Below are 14,494 nucleotides of genomic sequence, written 5' to 3'. Positions count from 1 at the left end.
GTTAGAAACAAAGAAAAGATCTTCACCATAATGAAATGATGAAGCAAAATGAAATCACAAAGTCAATGTGTCACATTTGAATTCAATCTCAATACACTATGCATATAAAACTATGCACTATTGTCATACAAATAAACAGTCAAGAATATAGTCGTATATATATATATTAGTGCTCAGCTAAGTAGAAGAAAAAACACCTTATCTTGTCTCCTGAAAAATCTGCCAAGTCCCAAGGCCAAATGTGATTGCTCCAAGTAGAACAGCAACCATCTAGATAATTTCCTTCCAGAATAAATAAAACAAAATTAATGAGCTTAAAAGAAGGTTGAATCTTTGTGATCACAAATTCAGCATTGCAAAAAACAATATTGAATGAACAAATAAAGAATCAATAGAAGGCATAAAATAGTACATATCCTAATGTATAAAAAAACTGGACAATACAAAAAACTTTCACCATTATGTATCAATCAACCTAACTATCAACTCATTTCTATTTTCAATGTTGAACAAATCAATTCTAATTATAAGTCAACTTCCACACTTCAATTTGATGCCTAGATTTTCTTATGGAATAAGCAAAACCATGCTAATAGTAACACCATAACTTTATTTGGTCAACATTCCTACTATGATATGCTGAACTTTATTGCCTTAATTTTAACCTATTACACATGGAATATTAATAATTCTTCATAACTGATACTGATTTGAAACTTATTTTAAGCTACTCCTCTTCCTCCATTATCTACTTTGTGAGTTGGTTAGTTCTTAGTCCCTGCCTCTCTTCAAGTCAGGTATCCAAATTGTTTCCTTTCCAAATTTGCAACCCACCATTCCTCCCTTATCAACTTCCTCTCGTGTATCTTGTATTATGAAAATTACACAAAGTGATGCTACATCTTTTTTAACTACTTAAAATAGAAACATTATTACAAGTATGCAAGTACTTAACTGAATACCTGCAGTCACCATAAACATAACACCGTCACAACTAACAAAGATAAAAAAATATACACAGAAATAATACATATTATTGGTACAGTAAAAAGAATATTTTATAGAGTAAATTTTGTAATAGGAAAAGAATAATAAATAGGATCATTTACATAAATAAATTGATTGGAGATCAAATTTACGCAAATGTTCTGAATAGAAAATGGTTACACATCTGTCCTAAACAAATCTATATATATCGAATCAGGCTAATTTGATTTAAGCATTTACACGTAAATCAAATTAACCTATTCAATTTAGCAAGCATCCAAGTAAATCGAATTAACCCAATTCGATTTACTAAAATAGGAGAGAGAAACTTTGGTCCCATCCTAAATCGAACCAGTGAATTTGATTTAAAAAGGGCATAGTTATCATAACTGAACCGGTAATTGATCCAGTTATACGAGTGGGTCACTGGTTCAACCAGTGGATTACTGGTTGAACCAGTTGATCCGGTCACAATTAAATATAAATATAAAATTAGAAAAAATAAGCTTAAATTTATAAATTCAAAAGCATGTCTTCACAAACACACTAATAACAAACAAGATTAAATTCCAAGGTTTTGAGAACCGGACCGGTCATCGAACCGCTTTAGTCACTGATTCACTGATCCAACCGGTCTAACCGTGATTCAACCAAAAAAACCGTTTTAAAATAAAATAATAAATAAATTATAAATAAACATCCTAGAATATAGAAGCAACTTGTGAGTCACTATTGAAAGAAATGCCAATTCAAATAGTACAAAGTGTGAAGATATCAGATAATACCATGATATACTGAAAGAAACCCAATAAACAACACTATAATCGCTATTCCAAGAAGTCCCGAGAGAATGCAAAGCTAAATTAAAACAGTAAATACAGAAAGTAACATTTCAAAGAGAGATAACAAGTATATCAATACTCAATACTCTTAATTGTTATTATCCTATTCCGCAACATATGCAAGCTATCATGTACCAATACTTCGTTTCTACTCAAATATCTGTACCATAGGCGTATCTGCATCATATACTATTAAATTAAACTTCCTAATTGTGACTGTAGTTTTGATAAAATGGCTGTATTTACATATTCCTATTTGTGCAAAACGGAAGGCAAGACTAGCTTAGCTTTAATTCTCTTACAAGAAACTAGTATAACTTGGAAAACAACAATGATAAAGCCATGAAGAGATTCTATTAGTTCCTACTAAACAAAACAATTAGATCAAAACTAAGGGTGAATTTTCAGTATTAAGAAATCAACTGTCTCTTGAATCTCCAATTCAATTATGCCAGTAATCCAAAGAGTTGACTTACTATACAATGAACTAGTGCAGAAATAGAAGGAAAGATGAAGAGGTACCAGAGGGCAGAAAAAGAGTTAGTTTTCTTGTTCCTGCGAGTGTGAGCACGCGCTGACACTGCGGAAATCCGTTTGCTGGTTCAGATTGCCATTTTCCTTCTCAGTTCTGATAAAGAACATTGACAATTGAGAAAGATGATCAACACAACGCAAGTGAAGAGTGAAGAGTGAACATTGACCCATTGAGAAAGATGATCAACACAGCAGAGCAACAAAACACACAACAGCACACCAGAACCCACAGCAGCAGCAGCACAGCCAGAAAATTAATACTACCAACAGCATTCAGCATTTAGCATTCAGCAACAAAAATTATCATTCAGCAACAAACAGCATTTGATTTGATTTCCATTTTTAGCATTCAGCAACAAACATTACAAAACAGCAACAAGTAATTCCTAATCACACTAAACCTGAAATCAATAAAGCTACGCAAAAATTTCAATAATTATTTGATTTCCATTTTTAGCAGCAGCAAGAAAATTTCAACAAAAATTTCAGGAATTAAAAAAAGAGCAGCAACGCAAAATCAATTATTTGATTTTCCATTAATCCATTCACAATTTCACATTCAAATATCAGCAAACAGAGCATAAAAGGAAGAGAAGAACCGAAGTGAAAGCAGTGCCACTAACCTTCGACGGAGACACGGACGGCGAGCTGCTCCAACCTCGAACAGAGAAGCCAGGGAGGACGGGGACAGGGGGAAGGAGGACGCCGAGCTACAAGAGAGGGCCTGGGTTACAAGAGAGGGCGCGGAGAAGCAGACAGCACGGACGGCGGCGGCACTGCAGCAGAACCGTTGCAGGGAGAACCTAGGGTTTTGGTTTGGTGATTTTGTACTTTGCTTCAGAGTTCAGAGGGATAGTGATTCACGAATAGGTGGGGGTGTTGCCGTGTTGGGGCATGATCAATTCTTAAACATAACTAATGATGTAAAAATAGAAAATAAACTAGTTAACTATCACAAAATACTTACTCAATTTAAATGAAGAGAGCAAAACATAACACAATAAGTAAATCAAGTCCAAGGAGTGATCTCAATCAGCATTTATATCTTTAGCGGACAAATTTGGAACTTGACCAACGTTATCTTCATTTTGATTTGCATCTATATCTTGCATAGCATTGTTATCAACTAATCATACCAAATTAATACTGCCTATGTAAGAATCAACTCAATCAATACTAAGAATCAAATATATTCTTATAGCAACAAATTCATCTCATTGATAATTTTCAACAACACATTCAACTATGATCATTTTCAACAACAAAAAAAAGTAGTTCTAAAGATAATTTATAGCAGCTAAAACAATTAGCTAAGTGATTATTTCAGCAAGACTGTAACAAATTCAAGGTTCAGTGATAATCAGCAACAAATTCAACTTAGAGATGATTTTTATCAACCAAAAAATTAGCCCAATGATATTTTCAGCAACAAATTCAACCTATACAACAACAAATTCAGTAACAAATTCAATAATTCTTAGTTCAGTCATGATTTACAGCAACATTTAGATCAACAACAAGACAAATTAATTTATTTTAGCAATTCAGCAACATCTCAAAATACAGGAAGAAAGAAAGTCTGGAAAAGAGAGAATAGGGGACTCACCAACGGTCCACGATCCACGACGACGACAACAAACAGAAACCAAAAGACGATAAGGGACGACAACCCTATGAGTTGACTTTGGCGCCGGCGACGAGGAGCCCAAGGACGAGACTTGAGTGAGATTGAGAGAGACTCTAGTAGGCTAGGCAGCGAGAGAGAAGATAGAGTTTTGAGTATGAGAACTCAGGGAGAGAGACGTTCTGCGGGTGATAAGGTTTCATATTTTAAAAATAAAAAACATGACCCGGTTCAAGTTGTATAAACCGGCCGAGTCACCAATTCTTTACAAAACTCGACAGGTTGACTCGGGTCTTTCAGGTCATATGCGTGGATGGTCCTAATGAGTGACTCGACCTAATCAGGTGACCGAATTAGTGAGTTTTCGGTCGAATCGGGCGGATCAAGTCTGATTTAATAACAATGATAAAAGGCGAAAGTTAAAGGGTAAATTGAATAGACACGATAAAATCAATACTACTTTTTTTTTATAACGTGGTTATGTTATTTATTTTACAGTACTTTCTTGCATTTATTTATATTTCGATACTAATTCATCTAGTATAACTCTTTCTGTAATTATCTCTTTGTAATCTTTCTTTTCTTGGCGTTAAATTATGTTGTTCATAGAAAGAAATGAGAGTAATTAAACATAAGAGAAAATGACAAATAAGTCTTCAATTTTCTGTGCTGCAAATATTTTTGTCTCTGACTATTTAAAAATATTTTTAAGTTCATGACCCCTTTAAAAGTTAGACATATATATCCTTCTGTTCATATGGGTCTGTCGAACCTAACGAAAAAGTTTGACGTGATTTTTGTTGTGCTTATGTGGCCATTACGAATGCACACGTGGAAGGAGAATTTTTAAAATAGGACAAATTAGTCCATATTCTTCAAAATAATGACATATAAATCCGTCTTCTCCTTTCTTCTTCCTTCGCTCATATACTACCATTTTTATTTTTCTTCCACCCTTTTTTATTGTTTTTTTTTCAAATAATAATAATAAACATTCTTACCAAATAAAAAAACAAAGCAAATAGATAACAACATTGAATCCATTGAATCAAAACAAATCAAAATAGTGATTATAATCCATTCACTATGAACAATCTCTTAAATCTTGAATGATTCATGACATAATAACATCAAATTCAACTAACACAAAACATATTCATTAATTCCAAGAACTAATTAATTAGCTAAAACTTTGTTCAAAGTGCCCCAACAACATTGTTCTCCACAAAATTTGTTCTTAATTTAAAACAAGCTACAACAACATACCACAAAATTAGCAAACCAAACTATAATCTTTCGACTATCTAACAACAACAAATTCAACCAACAAAAAACACATTTATTAATTTCAAGAACTAATTAAGTAGATTAAATTAAAAGAAAAAGAAAACAACAAGGGTTCTTTGAAGAAGGCGAAGAGCGAGAGAGACTTTATGTAGGCCTAACTCCTAAATGAAAGATTCAAATTTTTTCATAAAGGAAGAAGAGAAAAAGAGGAGCATATCAACGTTGGAAGAAAAGGAGCAGATTAACGTAGAAGCCGATGTCGAGACCCGTCATTACTGGAGATATTGCTGATATTGAGAGATCAAATAAAGTGATGCAACAGAAAGTAAACTTGAGAGGCTGAGAGAAGGGATATGAGAGGTTGGGCGAGAGAGATAAGGGAGGCGACAGTGCGAGCTTGAGAGGCTGAGAGAAGAGATCTGAGAGACTAAGTGAGAGAGAAGGGAGGCAACAGTGCAAGCTTGAGAGGCTGAGGGACTGATCTTGACAGCGACGGTCATGTATGTTGTTGCTGGCTTGCATCTTTAAGAGCGAGAGAGAAGGATAGTAACGAGAGTACTAAGCAGGAAAGAGAGATGGAGACTTGAGGTAGTGATGATGATAGGCAACGAGATTTTGAGAGAAAGAGAAAGGCAAATGAGAGGGAGAGGGAGGAAGATCCAAGCATAGAAACTAGAAAGACAGGGAGAAATTCTGAAGAAGATGAATTAATTTATCCTGTTTTAAAAATTCTCCCTCCATGTATATATTTGTAGCGGTCATGTTAGCACAATGAAAACTATATCAGACTTTTTCATTGAATCTGACAGACCGATATAAATAAAAAAATATATATGTCCAGTTTTTACACATTATTTTTTTTTGTGACTAAATAGAAAAGAAAGAAAAAAAAGAGACAAAACGAAATTAATTGGCTAGGGTCATATCTAAATCTATTAGATGTTGAAGCTCACTCCATGGTTGGCTCCAATTCGAGTGAATGTTCGTGACAGAAGCAGCTGCTTTAGCCATACAATCTGCAACACTATTTGCAGTCCTCTGAATTAAAAGAATAGAAACTCTCCAATTCCAATTCATAACCTCCTGTATATGCTTTGCCAAATCCTATTCTGGAATATTCTTACCAAGCATTCTTTGGTTTACCAAGAAAAGAGCTTCTAAACAATCTGTTTCACAAATAACCTCACAAAATCTACTCTCCCAAGCAAGAAGTAAACCTCTCCAAATTGCATACAATTCAGCAAAAAGAACACTGCTCACTTCGACTTTCCCAATGCAACCTTTCAACCAACATCCATCAGGATTGCGAATGATACAACCAAAACCAGCATAGCCAGAAGGAGCAAACCAACTAGCATCATAATTCAATTTAACAGAATGAACTGGAGGTGGAACCCAATGCAAACAAAGTGAAGGAGGAGACAGAGATTGATGCATAGCAAAAATAGTGTGAAACTTCGTTACTGAACTACGAATCAAACTCACCACTTTACTAGCACTCCATGAATCATCTATATTAAATAAGTCATGATTCCTGCTTCTCCAAATCCACCAGATGGTCGAAAAAAAAAAGAAAAACATCTCCACTCCTTGCACCTCTGTAGAGCCAATCATGTAAATTCGAGTTATCTGAATATAGGCCTAAAAGGTTCCAGACCTCCTTGGCACTAGGGCACTCCCGAAGACAATGAAGAATGGATTCAGAACCATTCTGACAACGATGACAGGTGCTAGATAAAGCTAAACCACGACCCAAATGAAACTCTGCCGTAGGAATAACATTATGAAGACTGAGCCAAATCAAGAACTTGTACTTCTCAGGAATATGCAGTCGCCATACCCACAACCAATTATCATGCTCATTCCAGTCAAACTTTCTTTTGGCTAGCCAACTGTACCCACTCCTAACTGAGTAAAGTCTAGAAGATGCCACACCCCACGACCAACCCGAACTCTCTCCAGCATTCAAATCCGGATTATAAGCATTCAAACACTGTTTGACATCTTCTGGAATGATAGAGAAAATATCATGGAGATTCCATTGACCATCTTTCCAAACGTCTCTAATAGTTAAATCAGAGTCAGATATATGTACAAAAGGGACATCTTGAGCAATTGGACCCTCAATACTCCAATTGTCAAACCAAAAAGATTGATCAAGTGACCCAACGCACCAAGAGAAGGCATCCTTAAGAGCACCAAAAGCCTTTGAGATACTCTTCCAAACATGAGAAGCATTGCAAGGGACAGGGCCATCTAAAACTCCCTCATTCCTCAGATACTTCGCCCTCAATAGAGCAACCCAAGACTTGTCCTGACAATGAAAAAGTTGCCACACCAATTTACCAAGTAAATATATATTAACACATGCAGGATCTCTAACACCCAAGCCACCAAATTTTTTTGGAGTGATCACGGTCCTCCAATTAACAAGAGAAAGACCTCTACCATCAACTTGACCCTTCCAAAGGAACTGTCTCATCATAGAAGACAATTTATCGCAAACCCAATTTGAAAAAAAAGATACCTGCATATGATAGACAGGAATGGATGCTACAACAGAATTGATCAGGCAAAGTCTCCCTGCTTTATTTAGAAGCCTTCCTTTCCAATTAGCTAATCTTCCCCTCACCTTTTCAATCACCGAATGAAAAGAAGCCCTACTGGTACGGGAATGATTAAAGTTAACTCCAAGATATCTTCCTAAGTCCAAAGCAAAATGTATTGAAGAAACACTAGTAAAAATATCTCTTCTACGAGCAGTCACATTAGAACAAAAAGCTTTAGACTTTTCAAGATTCACTTTCATGCCAGATGCCTTACAAAAAATGTTAAGAGAATGCATGACCATTTGGACCTGACTCTTTGTAGCCTGACAGAAGAGTAAGAGATCATCTGCAAACATCAAATGAGAAAATTTTGGGCCACCCCTAGTGACAGAAACTGGTTTCCACACACCCTCGACCACCTTATGAGATATATAGCAAGCAAGTCTTTCCATACAAAGCACAAATAAGTAAGGAGACATTGGATCGCCCTGTCTAAGCCCCCTTCTAGGAGCAAAACTATCCAATCTATTCCCATTCCACATAATAGAAAGAGATGATGCATGGACACAATTCATAATCAAATTAACAGTGATGATAGGAAAACCAAAAGCAATGAGAGTACTCTCCAAAAACCTCCAATCCACCCTATCATAAGCTTTTTCAAGATCAATTTTAAAAGCAAGAGTACCTTTCTTGGATTTTGTGTGCTTCATGAAATTCAGAATTTCTTGGGCCACAATAATATTATCAAGAGCACCACGACCCAGAATAAAACCTCCTTGTAAAGCACTAACAATATCTGGAAGAAAAGGCCGAACTCGGTTAGTCAATACTTTGGTGATAATTTTATAAACAACATTACACAAGCTAATAGGCCTGAAATCCTTCATAAAGGTAGGGTTATCAATTTTAGGAATAAGCACAATCAGAGTTTCCATGATGCTAGGATTTAAGAACTCTCCCAAAAAAGCGCTCCGGACAATATTCCAAATCTCAGTGCCTACTATCTCCCAATATTCTTTAAAAAAATAAGCTTGAAAGCCATCTGGACCAGGAGCCTTAAAAGGGCTCATATTGAATACTGCTGACTTGACTTCCGCAAAAGAGACAGGGTCAATTAACCTAGCACAAGCCTCAGTGCTTAGAGTGGGCATCGGAACATCCCCTAAACAATCAACCTCAACCTCTTCTGTTGTACCAAAGAGATTCTTGTAAAAAGAGAGGGCTTCTTCCTGGAGAATATCTGGATCAGTAGACCAAGACCCATCTCTAACATATAATCCATGTACTCTATTATGGTTTATACGCACTAAAGTCTGAAGATGAAAGAATTTAGTGTTTCTATCCCCATACTTGACCCACTGCTCTCTAGATTTCTGGTACCAAAAAAGTTCCTCTTGCAATAAAAGCCTATTGTAATATTCCCTCAGTTCAGCTTCTTTAATTCTCAGAGATAACACATCGGTAACCTCCAAATGCCGTTGAATCTGATCAATCTGATATTTCAGCTTATTTTTTCGCACAAAAATATTTCCAAAAATCTTTGAGTTGAAGTCCAAAGAAGCCTGTTGAACCATCTTAAGCCTTTCAGTAACGCCTCCAAACTCTTGATTCCAAGCCTTACTAATAACATGTTTATAAGAAGGATGTGTTACCCACGCAGCTTGGAACCTAAAAGGACGAGAACCTTTCACTCTGGGGCTACCATGACAACGAACTAAAATAGGACAATGATTAGAATGAAGCCTGCTAAGAATTTCAGAATAACCCTCAGGAAACATTGTCATCCACGCCTCATTAACTAGAGCTCTATCCAACCTTTTAGCCAAGTTCCTGCCAGCCTGAACTACTCTATACCAAGTATATCTCCTACCAGTCACTTTAAGATCAAAGAGCTCACAGTCATCTAGAGTAGTAGCTAATATAGCTCTGTGAGAAGAAAAATAAGCACCTGTACTCTCATCTGGTGCTACAATCTCATTAAAATCACCAACGGCCATCCACGGTCTATTATGGCCTGAATTAATAGAATGCAAATGATCCCAAAGCATACATCTTTTTTCGAATTGAGGACTCTCATATACTGCACTACAAAGCCAAACTAAGTTACTCACACTCACTTTCACTGTGATATATTGGTCAATTTGATCAATAACCACACAAGAAGCATTAGCAATAGAAGATAGAAACCAAATGCCACCCCTGTGTCCTACTGCTTCCTCAATACCAACACAATGAAAACCCAACTTATCCCACAAATTCTTCAAATTATTAAACATTGTATGAGTCTCAAAGAGAAAGAAGAAAGATGGTTTATATATTCTCACCAAATTTTTACAATGCACACGGGCCATCTTGTTAGACGCACCCCCTCACATTCCAGGCTATGATATTGAAACTATCTATAAAAACAGCAAAAAGGGAGCTCCAATAACAAACCCGAGACTCAACATGATGTCCCTATCTTCGACGATCCTGCCTTTAATGGACTCTCAAGTTGCAGCCCAATTTTTTCCGTCGAAACTTGCACCATACCCGCCATCGATGCTCCATCCTTATCTACTGGTGAATTCTGAAAAGAGTTTGGGCGAGGACGCTTTCGCACAGTGCCATTTGTTGTCTCACCTTGCTGCTGATGATGAACATTGTGCTGGGTCCCTGAAGAAGCCACACTAACCGGTTTTCCAATATTGATGCCCCTGCTTAATTTTACTTTGGATCCAGTAGCATGTGTTGTACGTTGGTGATTAGGCCTTGTCCAAGTATTGGTAGCCTTGTTAGGAGTCTTCTTTGCTTTTGGTTGGACCTGATGGGTGCTAGGAGAAGGCTTTTGACCCATTTTATACTTTCCTTTCCTAATCACTTCAGTCCAACCTTCCAAATCCTCATGTTGTGCATGGTCTACATGAACAGCATGCAAATCACTCTCCACCAAATCCGGGACAATAATATTTACAGTCTTATCTCCAAGATTCTTGCCAAAATGAAAACTTGCCTTTTTCACATGTACTGAATTTTTTGGATTTGAGCTTTCTGGCTGCTTTGCTACATCGCTGATCACCTTGGCATTAGTTCCTCCTCCTGCATTGCTGTCAGTCTTGCACACCTTCATATCATGACCAAACTTGAGACAGGAGCCACAAATAAGATGAAGACTTTCATATTCAACCTCATATTCAACACCTTCAACAAGAATCTTCTTAGTCACTGACAATCCTAAATCTATCTAAACACAGGCTCGAGCATATCGTCCTCTTTTAGCTAATTTTGTTGCCAAATCAACCTTAACGAGAATGCCAACTGCAGCCGCAACACGGACCATTGCATCTTCTTGGTAGCACCAAATTGGTAATCCAAAAATTCTAATCCACACTAAAGTTGCTCCAAAACAGTTTTCACTTGATCTAAACTCTTGATCCCAAGGCTTCACAGCCACATAATTTCCCTCGATCATCCATGGACCTCCTAAGAGAACCTTTTCTCGCTCCTCAGCCACATCAAACTTCACAGGAAAGTAGTCAAATCCCACGTCCAATAAATCAAAGCCTCCCTTAATCCTCCATACCGTTCGGAGTTTATGAGACAATGCAGTGTAGCTATAATGTTTACCTAGCACCTTAATCACTATAGCATCCTTATAAGGTTCTGCCAAGCAATTCTTAGCTTCTTGGGTAAACGTGACACTCGGTGGCAAGAGATCTCCTTGCTTCCCAGAAACTACCGCAATGTTATCTCCCGATAAAGTTTCAACAAGTGAAAAAGCTTTAGCAATCTTGGAACCCACAACTTTGTCCATGAAAGAAACCTTCAAAAACTTAGAAACCCCTCCCAAAATATGATCCTCCTTTTCCCTGATGCAATCCCTCCCCCGCTCTCCCCTTATCTCTTTCGCCGACATTATCGGCTGCCTCACCGTGTTTCACCCTCAAAGTCTCTTCCCCGCTCACTCCGCTCATCTTCGATTTTCAAAATTGTACAGAGTACGGAGTACGCACTCCCACTAAACCCTAATTTTCTTATAAATTTGGAGTTTTTAGTTTTTACACATTATTTGAATTAGAAAAATTTGTAGAAAAAAAATATAAAAGAAGAAAAATGAATGAAAAAATTAATTTTTCATTGTTTGGATCAGTAAACAAATTAAATAGAAAACAAAAACGTGTATGTGGAGTTCATATAAATTTTTTCTCTTCAAAATTGCGAAAAAAACTAATAGAAAAATACAAACATAGACCTAATAAAAAAAAGTTAAGAAAAGAAAAGGAAAAAAGGAGGTGAAATTTTTAAAATTTGTCGTATTATAATGGAAGGAACGAAGCGGGGTATGTGGCGTAGTCGTTTATATACATAGCCCCTTGGGGTAGTGTTTGGTGGGTCCCATGACTCTCCCTCCAAAGTCCCATCCAGTTGCTCACTAAACCAGTTTTGTACGATGATCATTCATATTTGACATTTATTTTTATTTTTAATATTAGTATTTTTTTAAAATGTGGAATAATTTAATGTACTAAGTACAAATTGGACCGTTCAATATTTAGGCTGGGTTTGATAAAGCTTTTATTTTTTAAAAGTAGCTTATGAAAGCTGTCTTTTAAAAGATAGCTTTTTAAAAGCTGTAGCACTTGCATTTGGTAAAATCAAATTAAAAATGACTTTTAATAAGTACAAACACCACAATTGTGTTTGGTAAAACAGCTTTTAAAAGTTAAAAAAATTATAATAAACATGTTTATAACAAAAAATAATTTTTTTTTAATTTTTTAAAAATTTATATAATATTTTAAAATAAAATAATGTTAAAATAAAAAATTCATAATAAACATAAATATAATAAATAAATTTTTTTATTTTTTAACTTTAAAATTTTATATAAGTATCATAAAAATTTATTTTATCCTAAACATCATTACTAAAAATACTAAATTAACATATTTAGTATTTATTTTATTATATAAGTATCATAATAATTAACATATTTACTTGATTTATTCTCTGTACTAATATAAATAGATTTATCATTAGTCAATAATAAAATTTGTATGTAATCCAATGTTAATACTGGGTACGTTCATTACCCACCTATATATATTGGTTCACCTTTATAGATCACAAAAAATAGGACACTTATCTCAAATAAACTACTCTTATAATTATATATCTATATTTACATATGTATATACATGTTGTTATTATAATTTTGACTAATGTTCATGCAAAGAAAATTTTATGATTGATTTTCATAAACCAGATCAACCTTTTTCCGTTTCAAAGAACAGAGAAAAACAAACATAATAGATCTACTGAAAAAATACAAAATTAACGCAAAAAAAAATAACATAAATAGATAGAAGTTCATACATAATATGTGATAGAGATGTATTTATATTGAAATTTGTGAAGATTAGGTTGAAAAATAAAAAATATATGAAGATTGTGTTAGAATTTGTGAAGGTTAGGATGAGAAGTTAGAAATATACGAGAATTTTAATGACAATATAATAGCGGGAAATACGTGCGGGAAAATGAAAAAAATTTGGTAAGCATAAGCCAGCTTTGAAAAGCTCCCTCCTAGGTGCTTTCAAAAGCACTCCTAACTTTTAAAAGCCGTAAGCACAAGGACTTGGGCTTTTTAATTTACCAAACGCAAAATGACGTGCTTGTGCTTTTAAAAAGCACAAGCACCTCTTAAAAAAGCTTTACCAAATCTAGCCTTAAGAGGTACAAAAATCAGATCGTCTGAATTTTAGGTACACAAATTAGACCGTTCGATTTTGTACTCGAACCATCTGATTTGTGTTGAAAAAATTAAAAAAATTTGGAGTACACAAATCGGACTGATTTGTGTTGAAAAAATAAAAAAAAAATTGGAGTACACAAATCAGACAGTCTAATTTGTGTACTCCAAATTTTTTTAATTTTTTCAACACAAATCGGTAGATCCGATTTATGTACTCCAAACTTTTAAAATTTTTTAAATACAAATTCCTTCGATTTATGTACCTCCCATAATTTTAAAAAACACCAAAAAATACTACCTTAAAATATAACACTCATCTTACTTCTATATCTAAATTTTTTTTAGCCTCATATTTGATAATTCACCCTTCTCAATGGACCCACACCCTTCAAGGATGTGTGTCTCCTGCCACGTGTTCTCTTTTTTTTGCATGCTTCTTGCACCATCATTCATCTAGCCATATGCTGTTGGGACCCACCCCTCACAATCCATCTCAGCCGTTGGTTTTACTTCATCATCATCATGGTAGTAGGAAATAATAAGAACAAGAAATAAGAAATTTCGTATTAAATGGTGAAATTCATATTTGTAAATTGTTATTATTAATTGATAGAAGAAAAAAAAAAAAAGACAAAAAATGGTTTATGCGTCATACATTTCAACGGTTCATAAGTCAATTTATTCTGTCCAAAATTGAATATCATATATGAGATTATTTTAAGCAATATATTTAAGTAAAAATCAGCAGAGATGATGAATTGTGTATATTCTTCATGTCTCTAGTGCTTGATAAATTGTGTATATTTAAGTATTAATGTTAAAGTTCATTTAAGTGATAATTTAGAAGTTTGAATATTTAAAGTTTAAAGATTCGTATGCATGTAGTTATTTTCACATAAAGTTAATATTTGAGAATATTATACGATAAATTTGA

The 14,494-nt window shown here is 34.9% G+C and overlaps 1 protein-coding gene across 3 annotated transcripts in view; it reads right to left on the bottom strand.

Annotated features, from left to right (window-relative positions):
* LOC107626104 (protein ROOT PRIMORDIUM DEFECTIVE 1) overlaps positions 1-3,237 on the bottom strand; it is a 7,374-nt gene extending 4,137 nt beyond the window's left edge. The window contains exons 1-3 of one of the 3 annotated variants that reach the window (XM_016328885.2): positions 2,987-3,237; positions 2,352-2,457; positions 198-282 (exon numbers count right to left, since the gene is read on the bottom strand). The gene's annotated coding sequence lies outside the window, so the exon portion shown is untranslated. Of the gene's footprint in view, positions 1-197; positions 283-2,351; positions 2,596-2,986 lie in introns of those variants that run through there. The other 2 variants (XM_016328886.2, XM_021116448.1) reach the window with 2 other exon arrangements.

Source organism: Arachis ipaensis, chromosome B02 (genome assembly GCF_000816755.2).
Source record: "Arachis ipaensis cultivar K30076 chromosome B02, Araip1.1, whole genome shotgun sequence".
NCBI lineage: Eukaryota > Viridiplantae > Streptophyta > Magnoliopsida > Fabales > Fabaceae > Arachis > Arachis ipaensis.
This window is presented reverse-complemented; position numbering and strand designations above follow the sequence as displayed.